The following is a 23,905-nucleotide window of genomic DNA, read 5'->3' as shown; positions in this document are numbered from 1 at the left end:
CTACTGAACTATACTACAAATCCTATATAATTTTAATCATCAATTAGCTTTACATATAGTTCAATAGTAAATCTACTTATTTTGATGTATATAAATCCCACCACCTAGTTAGCTTTCCAGGTGGATGCAGCTATTGAAACACTTCTCATTTTGGATCTTGTGGCTAACGTTTTTAAAATATACTTACTGTCATTATAAGGTTCAGGGAAGCATAGAAATAAATATATGTGATTAATTGTGGGCTGGTAACCTAAATTCACCTCCAAACCAAGACACCTTTGAGTGTAAAAGATAGTATTATTATATTGAAAATATAACCTGGGAGTGCTTCAGCATATAATTAATCAATTAACTCCAGAAATTAATTTAAGTTACAAAAGATTTTTGACACATTAACATGTGTGTTTATATTTTATATTTCTATACTATTGTGAGAACATTGTCTATTCAAATATGTATATTTCCTGAATGAACTTTGTATCTCTATGTTCATATGTTTGTATCAAGTTTGTAACTGAGGCTCTGAAAAAGAAAAAAATCTGATACATATCTATAATTATGAAATAAGCATGTGCATTAAAAACTGCCCTACACACCCACAATAGGGGGTAAGAAGGCAAAGCAGAGACAGGGATTCCCTTTTCATCATCAGTGTAAAACAGCAGAAAGCCATCTTCAAATGGTCAGAAAACTATACAGGATCAATAGAAAGAACAAATAAATATTTTTGAAGATACTTTCAAACAAATATATTTCTTAATAACGTCATTATTGTCAATAATGTATAAATCCTATGTACAACATATTTCTGAACAGTACTAGATTTGTTATACATTTTACTCTATCTATCTATCTATCTATCTATCTATCTATCTATCTATCTGCCTGTCTATCTATCTGGTCTATACAATGTTACTTTTATGTATGTTTTCAGGGCTGACCAATGGATATTGTGTGCTTTTTCCTGGGGAAGACAGTATCTCCCATTGCTTGGTTGCCTGTAGTTCTTTGTGTAGGGTTTCCTCTGTTCACTTTAGTGTGTCTATTGTGTTCATGCCCTTGTTCAGCTCTTGTTTAGGCAGTCAGGTTAGTGAGACTTTAATGAGTATACCTCCTTATGTTACTAGGAGACACATTCTCACAGCAAACTTTCTGTTTCTCTGGCTCTTAGAATCTTACTGTTCCCTCTTCCACAATATTCCCTGAACCTTTGGTGTGGGATTTGTTTTGCTGATGTATCTATTGAGTTTTGTTCTACAACTCTGCATTTTGATTGGCTGTAGGATATTTTATTAATTGCTAATTGCTATAAGAAGATCCAGTCCACTGTGGGTAACGCCAGCTATAGGCAGGAAGACCTGGACTGTCTAAGAAAGCCAGAGGGAGCTAGTTAGTAAACATTCTTCTGTGGTCTTGTGTCTATTTCTTCCTTCAAGTTCCTGCCTGCCTTTAGTCCCTGCCTTGGCTTCCCTCAGTGGTAGACTGTAACCTGTAAGATGAAATAAACCTTTCATTCACAAGTTACTTTTGGTCAGTGTTTTATCACAGGAACAGAAAGCAGACTAAAACAATATTATTTGTGTGGGAAATATTGTATGAAACATGGCTTTTTTCCCCCCCAAATGGGCTACAATAACGTCTCTTATTTCATTTGTTCTTTTGGGTGTATATGTGTGTTTCAGGGGAATTGAACTCAGGGCTGCATACTTGCTGGGCAATCATTTACTACTAAACTACATCAATCTTCTTGTTACTCCTCCAAGAGATCCCTTCCATTGAATCTGGCTTCAATGACTCGCTCGTGCAATAGGATGCATCAGGGAACTGAGCACCCCCAGATGCTATAATTCCCAGGTGTCTGGTTTTCCTGAAACATTCCTCCCTTGGATGCTGCCTTTTAGAATTCTTCTCAGTATGGGGATTCCAAGCAGTGAGTCCTGCATGGTATAGAGATGGATCACATGTATGTTGTTGGAGATTGATTCTAATGCTTTGATTCAATTGGGAATCAGTGAGTCTGAACACTAAAGGTCCTTGTCCCCAGTTGGTTTTTGGTTAATCAATAAAGATGCCAGCAGCCAATGATTGGGCAAAGGGAGACAGAGCAGGCAGGACCCTTGAGTTTCTTGGGGCTAGGACACAGGAGGGAGGGAAAGGAATCACCATGAATCAGTGGGAGATGGATGCACTAAGGAACTGCAGGAGATAAAGCCAACTAGCCATATGATAATTCAGGTGGGCGGCCACTAGCTACTTCCCTGATTAGGCCTGGGATAGCAGGATAGTTTAGGAGTGTCCAGCCTTTGTGGTAGCCAAAGCATTTTTAAATTAACTGGCACATGTGTGTCTTCCATTTTCGAATCCAGGGAGCTGCTGGGTGGGTGGCTGGAAGAGAGTAACCCATCAGGAGCACAAAGCAGTGTAGCCCAAACTCACTGCTACAGTAGGTGTTCGGGCTTATCAACCCAGCCCAGCATTCTGGTCCTTCCTGAAGGCACCAGACATTTGAAAAAAGAAACCACCAGAAGGTTATAATCTCTGATGTTCTAGTTACCTGCAGTCATTCTTCATATCTCAGGCCCCAGAGAAGAGTTAGTTTTTCTTCACTGTGTCCTGTCTGCTTTCCAGATAGTCTGAATTCATAAGCATTGTTTGCAATGTACTGTCAAGTAAACAGCGTGCTCTTGGACTCAATGCAGCAAATGAGGGACCCTCAATTAGATCCAAGACTTTCCTCATATCAATTAAGTTTATTGGCATTAAGTGTCCCTATTTGTAATATGGGGACAGTGTCTTCTACACTTTCAAACCAAGAGGTGCTGGCGAATGGGAAGGAGGTGTAAAGATGTGGGTAGCTTCTGAATCGATTCTGAGTGTTTCTCCTATGATCAATCAAAAGTAACTATTATCTTTAGCAGAGCTGGCCCTACTCTGCAGGAAAGGTGAGCCTGGCCCCCTGGGTCATATGCTGTATCTCCAACACACGAAAAGATCTCTCTGCTCTGATACATGACTAAACTTTCTTCTGCGAAAGGCAAGGGCGGTGTGGCTCCATTCAGAGCCGGAGAGGTACAGAGATCTCAGGCGCAACTAAGCAACACTTGAGACTGCTTCAGAGATTCTAGATGACCTTTGTTGAAACGGTTTTCACCGTACTAAAAATATGAAAACTACGTGGAGACTTCCTTACACTGTGGTACTTCAAGGCAAGCCAAGGCAACAGCTAAAGTAGCTTAAATCTCTAACATGAGGTACTGAAGCTCACCTGGACCAACTAAGCTAAGTTTACCCATTTGCATGAAACCCAAGAAAATCAGCTAGGTTAAAAAAAATGTTTGGCCTTCCAAAGAGGACTGAGAGATGGGGCCTGGAGCTTGGGCCTAGTAATTCCCCTACTACCCCAAATCTAAGAGAAGGTATTAATAAAGATAATATAAAGATACATACTCTCTGAATTTCATGCCTAAGATTTATGTTCCAATCTCTGCCCACCCTCTTTTTTTTTGTCCTTCCAGCAAGCTGTTCATCTCCTCTAGATAGTTGTCTGTCTTGTTCTTTCTCCCCTCCCCCTCCCTCCCCTCCCTCTCCTCACTCCCTCTCCCCTCCCTCCCTCCCTCCCTCCTTCCCTCCCCTCCCTCTCCTCCCTCCCTCCCCCCTCCCTCCCTCCCCCCTCCCTCCCTCCTTTTCCTTTCGTTTCCTCCCAGTTGGTTCCCCCTTCTTTCCTCTCACATGTACTCTACCACCCTCTGTATTTTACAACTCCTTTAATGGTTTATTTAAGAATTTCCAAAGCCTGGCAGTGGCGGTACATGACTTTAATCCCAGCACTTGGGAGGCAGAGGCAGGCAAATTTCTGAGTTTGAGGCCAGAGTGAGTTCCAGGACAGCCAAGGCCATACAGAGAAACCCTGTCTCGAAATAAACCCAAATCAAAAAAACAACAACACAAAAAAGAATTTCCAGCTGCACAGGACAAATGAACATGGCTAATACTTAAAGGATGGTATACTAGGCTGGAAGGAGCATTTGCTTTGAGCAAGACAGTTGCTCATATCATTACATACAGCTGACAACATTCACCCCATTTATATACCTGAATTTTGTGAAGCTTGGAAGCAAGAGTATTCAGGGGTGACTCCCATTACTTTGCTGTGCAGTTGTGAGGAGTAGGTGGGCCACTCGTGTTTACGAAGACTAAGGTTGTGCTAACACCTTCCCACACACCCCTGACCCCATTCCTCTCTTTGACACACTCTGCAGGCCCAGCTACTCAACCTCTCTTTCCGATTTCCTCATAGTCCCTCGTGCGAGAGAGGCCCGCTTGCTTTCCTCAGCCTTGACCAAGCATCTTTTACACCTTTGAAAGAGCTAGTCTACAGAGTCAGGAAAACATCAGGATCTCCCATCTCTGTCTAGGACTCTTGAGGAAACAGAGACGCTGCAGTTGTTTCATCCTGTTAGGTTAAGGAAGACGCCCATGAATGGAGATACCAAATAATTACTAATTCATACCTGGGATTTTATTAGTAGTTAGGTTTGTGTGGTGGCTAATTTTATCAACTCAACTAAGAAATACCTAAGAAAATTGTGTGTGGCGGTGTGCAGCTATAATCCCAGCACTTTGAATGTGGAGACTGGTGGGTGAGAAGTTCAAGGCCAGCCAGGGTTGGTTATGTAATTAATTTGATTTTGGTCAGGCTCTCTCGAACTCTGAAGGAAGGCAACCCCTAGGGCATTAGTAAAACATGCCGAGGCTGTGCCTGACAGGATGCTTCCTCTTGAGATGACTAGATTTCTAGGGCTGCAATCTAGTGAGGGGTTCAATCCCCTCTGAGACTTAAAATCTGAGAAAGAGGAACTACAAAAAAGAGGAGTTTAACTGACACCGGAGAGATGTCCTTAAAGCCTGTATCTTACCTTGTCCCCTTTGTTACTTCTCTCTGCTTCCTGCCTCCCAGGAGGTGAATGGCTCATTCTTCTACCTGTTCCCACCACCATGAATTTATAAAACAAGTGCATAAAGCTGAACGAACACTAGCGGAGTTCCCTTTAGTGGTGAGCAAAAGAAATGCCTTCCCCTTTAAGTTGTTTCTATTAGGTATGCTCTTTCAGGGACAGATAGGTAGGAAAATGTCTTGTGGAGGATTCTTTGTGCCTTTCCTCTTTCCATTGTTTAGGTATCATTGGTTCCCAGGAAGTTATTTAAACCTATCTGACTGTAGTATCAGAAACCATAAGCATAAACTAGAGATAAAGTTCAAGGGTAGAAAGCTTGTATAGTGTCGTGGGTAAGAGTGGGCAGAGGGACGTTCCCTGCATTACTGTGAAATTAAACAAAACCAAAACCTTAGACTTGTTTGCTGTTCCTGAGCCAAACATACCAATAGATAAACATTTAAGGTATGAGGTAATGAAAGGGTTTGACATTCTGTTTTCTTTCTTCCTTTTCAAGTTCCAGTGAACAGGTTTGCAATGAAACAGGAAATCAAAATGTTCTCGGGAATTAACTGAACTAATGACTCTGCGAAAGCACCATCTTATTCTACAATTTGAGGATTTCATACGCGTATACACTGTATTTGATAATATCCACTGTTGCCCCTCTCCCCAACTTCTCCCAGATACTTCTCATCTCCCCTTCCCAATTTCACATTCTCTTTTGGCCCCTTTATAACCCACTGAGTTCAATGTGAGCGCAGTCTATGTGCACCAATGTAGGGCCAACACTGTAGCGTGAGCAATGTATGAGAGGCCACGCCCCTAAGGACAGCGGACTCTTTCTCCCCAAGCAGCGACCAATCAATACCAGCTCTCAGCTCCATGACCCCTCCCCTATCCACGCTGTGTTGCTGGGCTTGCTCTAGAGAAGGTCTCCTGCAGGCTGTGATTTCTAATGGAAACAGCTCTGCCAAGTCAGAAGACCGTGGTTTTTCTCTCCCACTCTGTCCGACCTCTGGCTCTTACAATCTCTTTACCTTTTCTTCTGTAAGGTTCATTCCCTCACCTTGGAGGGAAGGGTTGATAAAAGATGCCCCATTTCGGGGCTGAGCATTCTGCGGACTTATCTTTAGCACTGTGACTAAACTTACAAGTTTTTAACTCCCAATGGACGGAAGAGTCTGGGATTCAGCCTGGAAGGTGCCTTATCCTCAAATCTGGGCAGATTATCAGGTGTTTTTGTAGTTGTGGCTCATTTATCGATATTCTTGTCTAATCCATTTCCTTCGGGGAGGTGACTCCTTCAAATATTGCCTAACTCCTGTCCTCTGTTGATGCCATCCCTACTAACACCAATGGCCAGGTTGGTCTACATAGCCCTTGGATTGGCAGGAAACCATCTGGCAGTCAAACTATTGTTCTGGGCACGTCTGTTAGCTCCTGAAGCTTCCAAAGAAATCCCTTGCAGTGACGGCTTTCCAGAAGTTTTCAGAAAGAAAAGTCTCTAACAAAAGAAAGGCATTGCGGACAAGCTAGCTCCCTTCAGTTTGACTACTTAAAATAATCACCATAACAGCAACACTTTCATCTCTCTCATACATCTTGCTCTCACTCAGGAGTCCTTACTGATCTGCAGTAGATGATAATAAACCCTGGATCACTTCGTGTCCCCAACTAGTCAAACAAGGATCTCAATTCCCTTGACATTCAGTTAAGAGTTCAGGTGAATGAGAGCCAGGCAGCTCACATCAGAGCTTCCAGTTTCAACTAAATGCTCTATTTAACTCTGGACACTTAAAGGGACAATTGGTTACAGCCCCAACCGTAGATCTGTGTACCAAAGCATCTGGCTGGCGTCACCTACATTGATTTCAGTTCAATTTGTGCTGGAAGGATTTTCATGTAAAATTAACAATAACTGACGTTTGCTGACTGTTTGCTGTGTTCACATTACAGTAAGCAATGCATGTATTAATGTACTCGATCTTCCAACATAAATCGTTGAGAGGAAACAGAGGGGAAATGTTTTTCATTTCCTGTGAATGTTCTGTGAGGCCTGGCTTATTTACTGTAGTATTCTTTGACTCTTGGAGAATATTTGGTTCGTAGCAAGTGCTCAGGAAATTCCCATAAGATGAATTTATGCATGCCCACATCAATGAATGAATTCCAGAGTGGCTTAAACAAGTAGGACCGTGCCATTTAACTAAGGTTGTTCACAGGCTGTGACTGTACTTTGGTATCCTTCTGCTGAGAAGCAGGAGCCATGATTGCTCTTCTAGTGTCCCTTACTTTGTGAAGCCACTGGCCACAGCAAATTCAGGTTTGTTGTTGCTGCCTCTTTGGTGTCATATGATGATGTAAGAGGAAATAACATAGACGACTGGGATCTAATAGTCTTAATTGCTCAGTTAACTCCATGATGCTACAGTTTGGGACTAGAAACCGTCTGAACGGTTTCTAGAAAAATGCATTGCAGTTAAAACACATAGTGGGCATGGTGCTACCTGCCTGTAATCCCAGCACTGGAGAAGCTGAGATGAGAGTTCAGTGCCAGCTTGGGCTATAGAACAATGCCTATGGAAGACAAGCCCCTACCTAACACTGATAATGTCTTCCAGGGAACAGGCACTCACTGTTTCTTATGGAATGTGATGCTCTCCTGCATCTTTGGAGAAGTGTAGTCCATTCCTCCTTCTTCAGGGGATGAGAGCAAGATGGAGGAAGGAAGTCCAAGAGAGGAAGGAAACTGACCCTGGGGAAAGACAAGGAAACCATGCTCACGGATCCCCTGAAGGTACAGTGCTTCTTTGCAGAGAGTTCAGTATGTGTGTTAATACTCGGAGATAATTCTGGCATTGGTGGGTATGGAAAAGTAAGCCAGGCTGACTGCGGGGTTGTGGATGCTGGAACAGAGCCTGATTAAATAGGTTATGAAATACAGACTAATACGCGTCTGTAACGCGTAGCTGTTTTGAGGTTAAGTGGAGCAGCTGTTCCAGAATTTTTATTAAGGTGAAGGATTAGAATTAAACATCACCACGGAGCCAGTTTTTAGGGAAAACCTGGAATTTTAAAAATGTGCATACATGGCTGAAAATATCCTCATATTATGAGGGAGCAGGTCTTAAAATTACAACCTAAACACCTTGAACAGTTCTCTGGAAGGTGACATCCGTGCTTTGTAGAACTGAGGAGGGAGAATTTTTTTCCCTAACGATCCCTCTTCCTTCTCTCCCTTCTCTCCCCTCTTTTCTTTGAAATAGGGTCTTTGTAGCCTTTTTTTTTTCAAAGAAGGGTCCGGAAACTTCCTACTCTGCTGTAGCCTTCTGAGTGCAAGTTATGCTGTGTGTCTTGTTCATTTATCACACAAAGATTGTCAGCTCTGATGGGGCATTCGAAACACAGGGGTAGGTGCACCTAGCCAAGCTTAGGTGTTTAGTGTGTTGTGCTCACCTCACAGTGTGTTAAAAGTTCAGCCTAGACTAAGGGAAGCTCTCTAGACAATAGCTTATTTGGTTGGGTGAGACACCAAGTGTAGGACCTGCAAACCAAACCAACCAACCAACCAACCAACCAACCAACCAACCAACCAAACAACCAAACAACCAACCAACCAACCAAACAAACAAACAACCAAACAACCAAACAAACAACCAAACAAACAACAAGAAACAAAATCTGATACCAGCAAGTTTTCTGAATATGCAATGACCAAAACTTAATTCAGAATCGAATGTGTAAAGAATTTCGTGTTTCTGCCACTTCTTATTCATATTGCAGTTTTGGAGTTCACTTCAGCCTTGGTTCTGAACACAGAATATGCACACTTTGCTCTGTGCACACCTACCTGCCATGCCGTCCAAATGAGCACTGCTCAAAGCATCTCAGCTCAGATCCTACACTGTTTTATACTCCGAACTGTCCGTTTTTTTTTTTTTTTCCCCTGTACTTTCAAACTTCTCTGTTCTTGGAGAAACATAATGTTTTGACTACTGGAAATGGACTTTTAAAATATATTTTTGCATCATTGCCCAGCTGCATCAGATTATTATATCTCTGGGTTGTACAGTTTTAGAATGTCTAGATTTCATTGTGTTAGAATGTTTGGTTTCTAAAATCTCGGTTTGATAAGCAAACTGCCCATGAGGAAAATAACCAACTGCACAAATGTCACAAGGGTAACCCCGGATTCCTGATTGGATTTAAGACCTGATCCACAGGAAGAGACTCATGCCTGGAACTGTGAATTTGACCAGCGTAGATTCAAGGGGCTTAACAGCTTCCATCTATTACTAAGGACCTACTGACAAGGTTCTGGAGATGAAAGAGTCAGTTATTTTTAAGGGAATGGCCACAGTAGGTCAATCATACTCCAATTGATGGGCCCACACACATAAGTATATGAGCAGCACATATTGGACTCAGTAGGTTTATAGATATATAATGTTATAAATGTATGTTTATACAATATGTGGATATTATATATGATGTATTAAATATGTTAATTATGTTATATGCATTACATATAACATATATCTATATCATATTATAATTTTATATAATATTAATTATGTAAATTAATATTTTATTAATTATATAACCATTATTAACTAACATAAAATTGTTAATTATGAATATATAATTTGTTAATTATATAATATAATAAATTATATCATACAATATGAATTATATAGAACACAATATGTATTATTATATATAAATATATATGACATATATTTTGGAAGTGGATTCATGAAGAGTTAAGAGGTAGAGTGAGTGGTGAATTTGATCAAAACAAATGGTGTACACATGAGATTCTCAAAGATTTAATGAAAAATATTATTTACAAAAACAGTGACCTAACAGCCTCCTTTGAGGAGCCCATATCCACACTTGGGTATGTCTTACTTTCCATGCCTTGACTTTTGGAAACCCATGTTCGTCCCTGATCTGAGGCTTGCCTTACTTTCTTCTCCGTGTTTCTCCTTTTTGTTCTAAACCTCATGCTTAAGTCTATGTTAGGCTTCAGGAAATTTGCTTTTGAGTTGTTGAAGTAGGTTTTGTATAGATTTGTTAAATGAATTTTAACTTGAGTTTGAGATGAAATTTCTAACATTTTCCCCCTATGGCTTTAAACATACTTCTGTATTTTTGTTTTGTTTTAAAATGTGGATTTAAAATTTTTTATTAAAAATAGTTATTTTTTATAAAATATACTCTCATCAGTTTTTCCCTCTCTCATCTCCTTCCACATTCTCCCAACCACGTTTCATTATATACATTCATAAACAAGACACAGAAAAAAAATTGAATTTAATCCTTACAACTTAAATCTTTAAAATCTCCATATCTCCCCAAATATCCAATCAACAAGACAGATGTCTGGACCTTTCCGCTGCTTCAGGGAGATCACATGACTCATCGACGCTCATTGGCTAGTACCCTCATTGGATACCAACCAGTCCTTTTAGTAGTGGTGCTGCTTTTGAAAAACAAGGATCCTTTCTCGTAGAAAAGCTGGAAAGTTCCGTTTCATGCTGTTATTATTTAAATGCCCATATTACAAAGAGCAGGGAGCCTTTCAGACTCCATGTTTTCTTTCTTTCTCTTGAGAGAACAGAGATAAACAGAAAAGACAAACAAGGATTAAACAAAATGACCAAACAAAAAAAGGAAAGCAAGAATGTGCAGAAGAAACACACACATCAACAGAACTCAAAGTCAGAAACCACAAAACACAGTAAAAACCCAGCAAGACTTAAAAATGAATGAGTAAAGCTATATGAGACAAACTCCCTCCCCAAATACCTTTGAATTTACTTTGTCTTGGCCATCTACTGCCAGCCTTAGGGCCTGCCCTTAAGACTGGCTTGTATGCTCAGTGAAACTCTTCATTTTTCCTTTGTGAGTGGTTGTGAATTGTTGGGAATGGGAGCTGTGTCCACTTTCCCTCTCAGTACTGAGACCTCGCTGCCCAATTTGGTTCTGATCAGGCCCTATGTGTGCTACAACAATCTCTTTGAGTTCATGTGTGCATCAGTCCTGTTAAATTTGGATGGGATTGTTTTCTTGGGGTTCATCCTCTTTGGATCTTGCAACATTTCTTCTCTGAGCAGTGGGTAGGAAGGGATTTGATGAAGAAACCCCATTTAGGACTGAGTGTTCCATGATCTCTCCCTCTCTAAACACTGGCCAGCTCTGGGTCTCTATATTAGCTCCCATCTATTGTGGGAGGAAGCCTCTTTGATAATGGCTGAGTGAGACACTGACCTATGGGTATAGCTGAATGTCTTTGAGAGTAAATTTATTGTTCCGTTTCTTTAGCAGAATGATTTTTTGATTTTCTGCTAGGTCCATGGCCTGAATAGTCCACCTGAGCAGTGTCAGTCATGGGTTTCATCTCATGGAGTGGGCTTTAAATCCAATCAAATAGTAGATGGTTAGGTCTACAATGTTTGTGCCACTATTGCACAAGGGTATCATGCCAGTAGGTCACCATTGTATACTGAAGGGTTTGTAGCAGGCTTTGTTTTCATATTTCTCCCCTGGTAGTGTGCAGAGTGCCTTCTGGTACCATAAACAGCAGTAAGTAGGAGTTAAGGCTCTAGCGAGGCACCAACCCTATTTCTCTGTGGTAAATGAGATTTATAGATCCTGTCTCTATCAATAGGGTCTTACCATTAGTTTATGGAGAGCAACTGGTAGCTTTGGCAACAGTTTGAGTTGTTTGTGGGTTTCTATGGAGCCACTTTGCTCAACAACTCAATTAATGTAAGGACAATTTTACTATAAATGTATACAGTAAATTAATACAGTGGCTGTCTTTCTTTGTTCTAGCTAGTTCCCTAATAACAACACAGAGAGACCAAGATTTATTTCCAACTTAAAGCACAATAATTAGGCATTATAATTCTACTCTAATACTCTGATCTAATCTGGCTACCTCCCACCCCAAATCCCCAAGATACTTGCATTTTAGTATTGGTCTGTCTCTCTATGTTTCAGGTGTGTTCTTCCATGATATCTTTCTGGGACCCCTCTTGTCTTCTTTCTCTCTCCCTCCTCCCCTGGCTGTCAGAAGTTCCACCCTATTCTTTCTATTGCCCACACATTGGCTTTTCCAGCTTTTACTGACAAGGCAGAGAATAAATGATGAACATTGTTTACACAAACTTGAGACTAGAGACTCTTGACAGCATTAAAATGCCATCTTCAGATTGCAACAAGACATAAAGATAGAGAAATCAGCATTTGAATAAAATGAGGATAATCTTTACATGGTGTACCAAAACATTATGCCTACAAGATCTAACTCATTCTTGGTACTAGAGGTTTCACTTGGTGGTAAGAGATGTCTACTAGGGGCTTTGTCTCCCTCATCATTTGGTGATTCCATTTAGATGTTTTTCATCTGTGCATATATTGTAAGAAGCTTCTATTGTAGTAGGTTTCTGTATAACCCCTCAAATGGCTCAGAGTATTAGCTGTCCCTCTCTGTATTTCCTACCATACCCACCCCTTCCCTTCCCCACTCTCTTTAATTCTCCTGTTCCAGTTTCCTTGTTGTTTCTCTCTAACTATGTATTCCATTACCCTTTTCTTGGGAAATCCATCCCTCCCCTATATTTCCATATTCCAGATCTAACTTTTGTAGTTATTCAGATAGTAGCATACCTACTGAAGGCTTATAAGCTAACAGTCACATATAAGAAAATACATACCATACTTGTCTTCTTGCATCCGTGTTAGCTCACTCAGGAAGGTTTTTCTAGTTCCATACGTTTATCTGTGAATTTTATGATTTTTTTAAACAGATGAATAATTTCCCATTATGAAAATGTACCATATTTTCCTGATCCATTCTGTTGGAATCTAGGCTATTTTAATTTTGTGGCTATTATGAATAGAGCAACAGTGGACGTGGTTAAGCAAGTCTCTGTAGTAAGTTATAGAGTCTTTGGGTATATGCCCAAGAGTGGTTAAGTGGGTCTTATTCCCATCTTCCTGAGGAACCATGGCTTGACACTGATTTCCATAGTAGCTGAACAAGTTTGCTCTCTTATCAGCAATGGGTTAGTAATCCCATTACCCAATACTCTTGCCAGCATGCACTGCTATTAGTTTTATTGATCTTGACCATTCTGACTGGTGTAAGATAAAAGACTGTTGATCTGTATTTCCATGATAAGTAAGGAGGTTGAACTTTTCTTCAAGTGATTCTCAGCCACTCATGTTCCATCTTTGGAGAAATCCCGGTTTAGTTTTATACCCCATTTTTAATTGGGTTATTTGGTTATTTTGATATGATACTACTCAGCTATTAAAAATGAGGACATCATGAATTTTGCAGGCAAATGGATGGAACTAGAAAATATCATCATGAGTGAGGTAACCCAGACCCAAAAGAACATACATGGTATATACATGGTATATACTCAGTGGATATTAGCCAAAAAGTTCAGAATACCCATGATACAACTGACAGACCATATGAAGCCTAACAAGAAGGGAGGCCCAAGTGTGGATGCTTCAATCCCACTTAGAAGGGGAAACAAAAAAATCATGGGAGGCAGAGGGAGGGAGGACCTGGGTGGGAGAGGAGAGGGGGCAGGATCAGGTATGTGGGGAGATGGGCAGGATCAGGTATATGGGGAGGTGGGCAGGATCAGGCATGTTTGGAGATAGGAGGGAGGCCCAGTGTGCCTTGAGGATGAATAGAAATATGCAGCAGTGTGTGTGTGGGGGGGGCAGAGGGAATCTCTAGAAAGTCCCAGATACCAGGGATGTAAAAGACCCTCAGGACCTAACGTGGATGACCTTAACTGAAATGTCCAACAGTGGGGAGATGGGACCTAAAGAGATCACCTCTAGTAGATAGACATTTGAGGCATGGGGCCACTTAGCCATCTTCAAAATTTTTGACCCAGAATTTTTCCTGTCTAAAGGAACAATTTTTGCAGGGACAAAAAAAATGGAACAGAGACTGAAGGAAAGGTCATCCAGAGACTGCCCCAACTTGGGATCCATCTCATGTGCAGGCACCAAACCCTAACTCTATTACTGATGCCATGTTGTGTTTGCAGACAGGAGCCTGGCATAGCTGTCCTGTAAGAGGCTCAATCACCAGCTGACTAAGACAGGTGCACATACTTACAGTCAATCACTGGACTGAGGTTGGGGACTCCTGTGCAAGAGTTAGGGGAAGGACTGAAGGAGCTGAAGGGCATCACAACCCCATAGGAAGAACAACAGTATCAACTAACCCAGACCCCTCAGAGTTCCCAGAGACGTAGCCACCAACCAAAGCACACATGCCATGGGCTAGTCCATGGCCCCTGCTATATATATAACAGAGGGTTTCCTTGTCTGGTCTTAGTGGGAAAGGGATGCACTTAATCCTGTATAAATTTGATGTCTTTGGGAAAGGGGGCACTAGTGGGGTGAGGTGGGGGTGGATAGGTGGTGGAGAACTCTCTCAGAGACAATGCGGAAGGGCGGTGGGGTAAAGAACTCATAGGTGGAGGACTAGGAAGGGAGGCAACATTTGGAATGTAAATAATATAATTAATAATAACAATAAAGAACACATACACACATGTATACACACTGAGAAACCATTTTAAAGAGGGATATGTCTGTGTTTCTATTTCATTTCCACAGCGGCTTCCCATGTTCCTCTTTGCCTATTTTCCTTTTATATTCTTGTGTTTCTCTCTTTTTTTTTGTCTGACTCCTGTTATTTTAATTCTCACTCTGTTGAGTTCTGCTCCCATCCTCTCTCCTTTGTTCCACCTAAACATCTTTACTAAACATTTCTGTAAGACTTTGTGAGACTAACAGGGTTAATGACAGGTCTTCCCTGTCTCCTTCAAGCATTCAATGCAAAGCATTTTTGACAGCTAAATTGCTATTTTGTTATTTCCCTGACAACTTTTCTTAAAAACTTGAATGATGTGGCAAAAAAAAAGTATAGATTCATTTGGGTGTAGCAAAATGAGAGTTGTTCATGTCAGGACTAGAGATCTAGATCGCAGGCAAGATAAGATAAAATTATCCTTTGTTAGTGCTAGAATAACTCTATAGACGATGGACGATGTGTACAGTGGAGTTGATTCAGGGTGTTTTCTGTGATGATAGGTGAACCAAATTATCAACCCTGTACCAGCGTTGCCTAGCTCAATAGGAATTCTAGGGGTTGATGATGGTAGAGTACATGTTGTGGCCTTGGGTTTAATTACAGAAATCACCAAAAGCAGACACAAACAAATAAACAAACAAAAACAGCAATAAATGCTGTACAGATCTTCCTGAAGCAACTTCAAGTCACTCGTGTACTCTGGTTAAACGGAAGCATTAGCACACGCCTGCGTTCTAGCTCTCCTCCCCAAACAGCTCCAGGGATCTTCAGTGATGGAAAATGCACATTCCCGGCCCACTTTGTCATAGTCTCATTATAGCTCCCAGGCTGTGTGGAGACTTGTTATACTTCTGCCTTTGCCTCTGGCTTCTGAGTGCTGGATTCCAGATGTGTACTGAGCCTTATTTGTGTTCTGTGTGTCCTTCCTTTCTTCCCCTCCTCCTCTTTCTCCTTTTCCTCTCTCTCTCTCTCTCTCTCTCTCTCTCTCTCTCTCTCTCTCTCTCTCTTTGTTTCATTCTTACTAGTTCCTTATTCAACATAAAAGAGAAAGACTTGTAGACTTATTCCTGGACTTAAACATTGATCTCAAACGATGATAGCAATGCAAGGCTTGCAAATATAATGAATCCTACTTGAAATATTTGGGATAATAAAAAGTATTTCTTGAAATGAATACTCAGTCTTGGGAAAAGCCTACAGGGTATTAAATCAATGGGTATAATGTATTGTGTAAGTGGCTGGAGAGATGGCTCAGGGGTTCAGGGTCTTAGGAGTTAAAATGCTTGCTGCTCTTGCAAAGGACTGGAGGTTGGTTCCCAACACCCATGCTGTGTTGAACACAATTGTCTGTAACTCCAGCCTCAGGAGGATCCATACTTTCTTCTGGCCTCTGGGCACACATACACACACACACACACCCCAAAACAAAACAACAACAACCAAACCTATCAATATTCTAAAAGTAACACCAGCTACAATCTGTAAAGGGTATTCATATGCAACAGACATTTTCTTTTCTTTTCTTTTCTTTTCTTTTCTTTTCTTTTCTTTTCTTTTCTTTTCTTTTCTTTTCTTTTCTTCTTTTCTCTTCTCTCCTCTCCTCTCCTCTCCTCTCCTCTCCTCTCCTCTCCTCTCCTCTCCTCTCCTCTCCTCTCTTCTCTTTTCTTTTCTTTTTTCTTTTTTCTTAGTATCTTTTTTTGAGGTAGTCTTTAAAGTTGTTTTTAAGTAGAGACTTTAATTTTCATGTAACATAATGGACAGGTGTTATGCTCTGAGCATAATTAGTTTTGATAAATGCATATAGCTATGTTATTTGCACTCAAGCACGTCTCTGTCATGACAGAGGTCTCCTTTCTCCTCTTCAGTGATGTTGCTCCAATCCTCAGTTCCAGTCCTTTATATTCTCTTATCATAGTGGGTTCCCCTGTTCTTAGACTTCATATGAATGGAATTAGATGTACTGTGTGGCTTCTGCTGTTATGTATGCTGGTAGTTTATTCCTTTTAGAGTCTTAGCAGCGACTTCTTGTATATGTAGTATTATTGCCATATTTTTCTCTTTATTTGGAGACAATGTGCTATGTAGCACAGGTTAGCCTTAAACTTGTGGTCTTGCCTCGGTCTCCTGAGAGCTGAGACTGTAGCTGTGCAGCACCATGTGCAGCGTGTTGACTTATTAATGAATATTCGTGTTTTTTGCATTTGTAGCTATTATAATAAAGCTTCCATACATATCATGCTGTGGAATTCTTGCCTCTTCTAATTTCTCTAGGGTAAAGACCCAGAGTGGCACTTCTGGGTTATAAAATAACATCTTAGGGAGAAAGGGTTTATTTTGGCTCCTAGTTCCTGGGAACCCTTTTTCATGGGAAGGAAGTCACGGCAACAGTGGGTTTCGGGAACTAATCACCACGTCTGCAGATGCGAAGCAATTGCAATTAGCCATTGAAGATGTTTCTGCTTAACTTCCCAGAAAACTGTCAAATAATTCCCTCTCCCCGCCACCAACAGCTGGATCATTGTATTCTGGTAGAGCCACATTCCTCTTGCCTATGCTTCAAACCCAGGCGTGGACATTCCTGATTCTAAGTGGCACAGGGCTCCCATCAGTTTCAGTTTACACTTCCAAATGACTGACTGTCTTGAACAGCTTTTGTGTTATCATTGGTTATTTCCCTGTTTCCTTTTGTGTAGTACCTGACTTTGCATTTAAAAGTATCTTCCTAGCTTCCATTTTAATGTACACTTTGTGTATTACGGACTTAATATGGATAGATAACATTAGAAATATTTACATGACCATCTTCTCCCAGCCAGTGGCCGTCTCACACGTGTTTCCTCAAATCTGCTGCTATTTCCTATTTATTTCCATGATTCATCTCAAATTAGTTTACATCCTGGAAATACAAAAGCCAGGTTTTTCCTTTATTAAAATTGTAATGTCTCATTGCTGGGGAAATTTGAGATGCCTTTGCTAGTGAAGTGGGATAAAAGTTAGCGGGTATGCACAGGTCAGGGAGGGCATCTCAAAATGCTTCCCATCACATCGAGTTAAAAATACTTTTGGAAAAGTGAGAATTGAAAGACAGTCACACAATTCTAGACAGAGGCCAAGAAAGTGGGGGTGGGTGGGTGGGAGTGGAGAAAGAGACAGAGAAAGACACACACAGAGAGACAGAGAGAGACAGGGACACAGAGACAGACAGAGACACAGACAGACAGAGACACAGACAGACAGAGACACAGAGAGAGACAGAGAAACAGAGCAAGACAGACAGACAGACAGACACACACACACACACACACACACACACACACACACAGAGAGAAAGAGAGAGAGAGAGAGTGTGCCCCTAAAGCAAGTATGATTTCTGGAGTCAGACTGGTGAAGAGACAGGAGGAGACAATTGAGAAAAAGAGGAAGAAGTCCCTTAAGTAGACGTGAGAACCAGGCAAGACAGGAATGATGTACTGGCTCTTTTGTGTGTCAACTTGACACAGGCTGGAGTTATCACAGAAAAAGGAGCCTCCCTTGAGGAAATGCCTCCATGAGATCCAGCTGTAAGGTATTTTCTCAATTAGTGATCAAGGATGGGAGGGCCCATGGTGGGTGGTGCCATCCCAGGGCTGGTAGTCCTGGGTTCTGTAAGAAAGCAAGCTGAGCAAGGCAGGGGAAGGAAGCCAGTAAGCAGCACCCCTCCATGGCCTCTGCATCAGCTCCTGCCTCCAGGTTCCTGCCCTGTGTGAGCTCCTGTCCTGACTTTCTTTGCTGATGAACAGCAATGTGGAAACTGAATAAACCCTTTCCTCGCCAACTTGCTTCTTGGCCATGGTGTTTTGTGCAGGAGTACAAACCCTGACAAAGACAAAAAACAATAGCAAAATATGTTGGGATGGAGACGGGAGTTAGTTGGTAGGCATTCTGCCAGACTGCTGTGATGTGAGAGACCTGGGGTATAGCTTAAGAGGTCCTGGATGGCCGTGGGAAATCTGCAGGGATAAGAGAAAGGTCTTCAGGTTAGAAGGTAAGGACAATGGTTTACAAGGTGACCCATTCATTCACCAGCCATGCCACCCACATTTGCTCCTATCAGAGAAGAAGGGGAATGGGCAGAGCTGGGTCTCAGAGGTGGAAAAGGACATTAGTAAAACAAGAGACTCTAAGTTCATCTTTAGGAGGGAAGAGTGCATGGTCAGAAGGGAGATGGTGGGATGGAAAAATATAGACGTCATGATCATGATCAAATGATGCTGTATTTAATACAAGAGCAACCTCAAGCCCTGTTTCTTTTTCTCTAGGACTTTTATTTTCTTTTGACAGGGTCTTACCATGTAGTGCACGCTGGTCTTGAGCCTGCGATCCTCCTGCCTCAGCCTATTGAATGCAGGGATTGCAAGTGCTGCCACACTCATTGGCACTCTAAGTTACGTGAGAAGGGCCAGAAAACTTTTACAGAAAAAGAAAATTATCCCAGGGCCCTATGTATCCCAGTTCCTTTACTTTCTTATCTGGAGGGTCTAGCAATTTCCTGTCCTGATTTCCCTCGGTGATGAACTGTTAGCTGAACGTGTAAGATGGTTTAACCCTATTCGTCTCCAAGTTGCCTTTGGTCTTCATGGGTTATCACAGCAGCAGAGGCCATAGCTGAGACACTAGGGAAGTTTGGGTAAGAACTCTGATCTGCTGCTCATGTTTCAGCTGGCTCAGCCAGGCAATAACTGGGAAGAATGGGCCACAGATACCAATGTCCTTTTTCTTCTCTATTATTTACCTATAAGAAATATTTTAGATTTGACAGACTCTTTTTGGCAAATGAACAGACCTATTTTCTTTCTGTGGTGTACATAGGCTCCCAGAGAGTTGATAGTGGTAAAACTGAAATGACTTTTCTAAGAGTGTCTTGTGTGTGAGAAAAAAAGGAATCTATTGAAGGGAGTTTCTGGGGATAGAGGAGCGGCAAAAACTACCACACACTCTTGGTTTTTTTTTCTCTTTCTGAGGGACTCAATACTGGAAGTCTTGAGATAAGCAAGCTCTTGGTATCAGCTAGAGAAAGCCTTCCTTTTATTTTAACTAGCCCCATAAAACCAGGTCAGTGCATGCTGCACTCAGGACTTCACAAAGGTCTGCTTCAGTCCTCACTGCAGCCTGATCTCTATTCATGGTCTTCATTGTCGATGGCCACCGGATAAAAGCCATGGGATCTCCTGTTGGCTGGGCCAGGATGGTCAGGACTGTGATGTAGAAGCCTCTTAGCTTCAAACCTGGCTGCTCTTCCAGATTGCACAGTGCCTCTTGCTTCTGTGGCTCCTGTTTTTTGTTTTTGTTTTGTTTTGTTTTGTTTTGTTTTGTTTTTGTTTTTGTTTTCCCTAGCTTAAGGTCATAGAAAATGCTATTGTCTCTCCGAGTTAGGGCAAATTCTCAATGCATTTATGTAAACTTGTGGTACTGAATCTTGAGGATTTAAACTATTCTTCTATACAGCAATTCAACACACCTGTGCCTATAGGGGCTGGAGAGATGGCCACCCATATGGTGGCTCACAACCATCTAAAAATCCAGTTTCAGGGATCCAACCCCCTCTTTCAGCTTCCACAGGCACTGTATCCATGTGGTACACACACTTACATGCAGGGGCAACACTCATTCATGTAAAATAATAAAAAAGTAAATAAAAGAAATAGTTATAAAAACAAAGCTAGTGTATTAGATCAAACCATCACACATACGGCCATGTTATTTACACATTTATTGGATCTATCTCTGAGATTTCTGAGCTGTCTTACAAAAAAGGACTTTAAGGTTCAGAGGATGCAACCAATATGCTGGCCCAGAGGCATTTTTAGGTTATAGATTATCATTGAAGATACTAAAACTGAGACGTTCATGAGCCCTATATGCTGGAGTATATGGGCAGCACAAATTACTGAAATATTTTTAAAAGGAGGTGATGTTGCATATGGGAGGAGTTAGGGGGAGAAGTGGGAATGGATATGATAAAAGTATATTGTGTAAAATCCTCAAAGAATGAACACATGTAATAATTTAGAAATATATTAATGTAATAATTTATTACTAAAAGTAGATGCAAATGCAGATAAGTTGGTCCCACCAACAAGCAGTTCACTAACTCTGGGTTTCATAGCAGTTATGGGTACCTGGTTGGCTGAAGCCCATGTGGTCTTCTGTAACCACACCTATTTCATGCTGTCATCACACAGCTTTCTAGAAGTCCACTTCCACTTCTTCAGGCCATCTCAACTCCACAAACTCAGCATTAGCGATACATTTTAAATGTAATTTAAATTTAATAAAGGCAGGCTATTTCTGTCTACTGAACGGGGGAAAAATCAATGAAGTATACCAAGGATGGCAAAGCATTTGCTCTGGAAACTAGTTCAGGGCCATCATGACTGGCTCTGTATGAGGCTAGATTAAAGGTACAGGACAATGGACAAGAGTTTATGTTAATGAAAACTGGGGCTGGTGGTGGGACAGGAGAAGCCACAGTGTAGGAATGGCCCAGATCGGGATGTCTGTCTACAGGGTAGTTGGCCCAGATCGGGATGGTCTGTGGTTATGTCTACAGGGTAGTCTTGATGACTGGGGTAGGAGGGTCCATCCTACTGTGGGCTGTATCATTTCTTGGGAAAGTGGTTCCTAGCTGTATTTAAAAAAAAAGCTAGGGAGACACGAGCCAGAGAGCAAACCTCCAAGCAATGTGACTCCCGTGGTTTTTACTTCAGGGGCCTGTCTTGAGCTCCGGCCCTGGTTTTGCTCAATGGTGGATTATGACCTGGGATTATCATCTAAATAACTACCCCACCTCCAGGTTACTTTTGGTCAGAGTGTTTCATTCACGACAGCAGCAGAAAGCGAATCAGAGCACTGCTTGCTCCCCCTCAAATCCACTTCTTGAATAGTGATGCTTTGCTAGATTCTAATTGACTGCTGCTTTGTCCTTGTATCACATGATGTGGGGGGCAAACCTCATTCTCATTCATGATTTCCATGCCTCCTATTGCAGGGTCAGCTCGTGCCCTGAATGCCAGCCACTGCCCCCACTCGCAGGCCCACCATGGAAGTTGCTGACTTGTCTAAACTTGCCCACTACACCTTGACTTGGCCCCACAGCACTCCAAGGCAATGCTACCAAGTGATCTTATACCAAATGGTACCAGGACAAAAGTCTACTTTGGAACCAGTAATTATCTGGGGACCCACATGAATCCCAAATTCCTGTATTCAACCCAGATTTCCTCCACCACGCCTACATGAAGGTTCAGAATAGCTCATGTGCTTCCAGATGGCTTGATGGTACCTCTGACATCCTTAATCATGTCTCCTCATCTACAGCATCCATCTCTGCTTCCCGCCAGCAGACTACTCTCTCAAGTGGCCACCGAAGCCTGTGCTGTGATGTTCTAAAGATTTCTGGAATCCTGCTCATGCTTTTTGTCTCTGCTGTCAGGGCTTTATCTGGACGCTCACAAAGCCTGCCTGCTGGCATCTTTAATCCATCCCCCCATCTTTCATCCACATCACTGCAGAATCATTTCTCTGAGCTGTCTATATAAGCACATCACTCCCCTCCATACAGGTTCAGAACAGGGCCTCCCATTGGTTTCAGCACGTAACTCAATCCTCAGAATCCAATGCATTGCAGCTTGTCGATAATCTGTGTCTGACTTTCTGCGCAAAATAACTTCTTCCCCATTTTTATATTTGATGAGGCTGTTGACCATTTATCTTTCTTTCAAAAATGTCACATTGGTTTCCCAAATTGTTCAAATCTTTTCCCTGCAGCTCTGTATCTTATCGGTATCTTCTTTGATTTTTAATTTCTTTGATTTTTATTTTTCATTTATGAAGCTTCCTAATCCAGGTGTTTACTTAACTTACTTTAAATTTTGCTGTTCTCTTACAAATGGTTTTAATTCTGGATTTTCTTGCCCCAGTCATCTTAACCATATTCTGCATGTCTTATTCTACTTTAAATCCATTCAGCTTTAACTTGACTGTACTTAAAATTTGCTTTTGATTTCATACGGGACTTAGTATGGAGACATTTGAGACAATTTGCAGATGAATGGGATAATACTTTGTTCTTCGTGGGTCATTAATGCATTTTGCATTAGAGTTAGAAAAGTGTAGTTGTAATAATTTCTGCGCCTTGAAATTTATTGAGAATGTGTTTACTAACCCATGGTTGGTTTTTCCAACTATTCCACAGAAATTGAGAATTTATCGTCACATATTCTAAGTATACTGTTCTTTCAACATGTGTTAAATGAAGCACATTAACTGGGGATTTATTTATTTTTAGAGAAAATATTTAATGGTACATTTTTTCTGAGTAAGGATGTGGGAATGCACTCTATCAAAGATGGGCGCATGCTCTTATCTGGTTCTGAGGTATCGGCGGGGCTTAGAAGTCTAGATCCCAAATGCTTGCTCTTTAGAGCATGCTGATGCTTTGTCTTTGTTTTCTAGCAACAATTCTTGCAGATATAAAGCCAACGTTCATCTGATCTTGTTTCCTAATGGTGCACTCTTGGTCCCCTTCAAGTGATTTTGGATAGTTCATCATTTGGGTCCTGACACTTGTGGAGCTGAGGCTAAGAGACTGCCTTTGTTTTTAGTGTGAGATTTTTTCATCTGAAAATCTGATAAGAACATTTTAATCTCTTGCTGTGTTTATTATTTCTTCTATAACATCTCTTTTCTTCTGCTTTCTTTGGAACTCTTACTAAGTTAATATTTATTCTTCAGGCTGTTCCTCATGCTCTTAAAATTTTCCCTCACATCTTCCATCTGTGTTCTGCGGTTTATGGTCAGAGAAGCACCCTGTTCTCTTAGTGAGTCTTCAGCTCTGCATATTTTGCTGTCTTGTTCCAGGGCTATCAATAGATCCTTTTTCACTCCAGAAATCTCTATTGATGCAGTCAGCACTGAATCCCTTCACAGCAATTTAAAGAAGCTCTTCAGTTTGGAGGTTGTTTGTTTTTGTTTTTGTTTTTTTTTCTTTATTTTAACTGCATATAAGACACTGCACTTTTATTTGATTGTGATTCTGTCATTTCCTGGGGGTGGGCGATTCTATTAACTGAGTTGAGAACTTCATTGTTGCTGTTATTTGGTTACTTTGTTACAGTTGGTTCCCCTCAGAGTTACAATTCTGCTTGTCTGTTCCTAGCTACAGACACAGGTTTTAGTCCAAATGAGCATAGATGCTCTTGCAATATCCTAACAGGTTCTCATTGCCGAAGAGCTGGCTCCATAGCCTGTGTGGGGAGTGTGCGAGGGAGAACAAGTGCCAAGAATCCTG

This window comes from Mus caroli, unplaced genomic scaffold, assembly GCF_978045245.1.
Source record: "Mus caroli unplaced genomic scaffold, Mus_caroli_1 scaffold_19, whole genome shotgun sequence".
Lineage (NCBI taxonomy): Eukaryota > Metazoa > Chordata > Mammalia > Rodentia > Muridae > Mus > Mus caroli.
The sequence above is the reverse complement of the archived record's forward strand: the minus strand, read 5'-3'. Positions refer to the sequence as shown.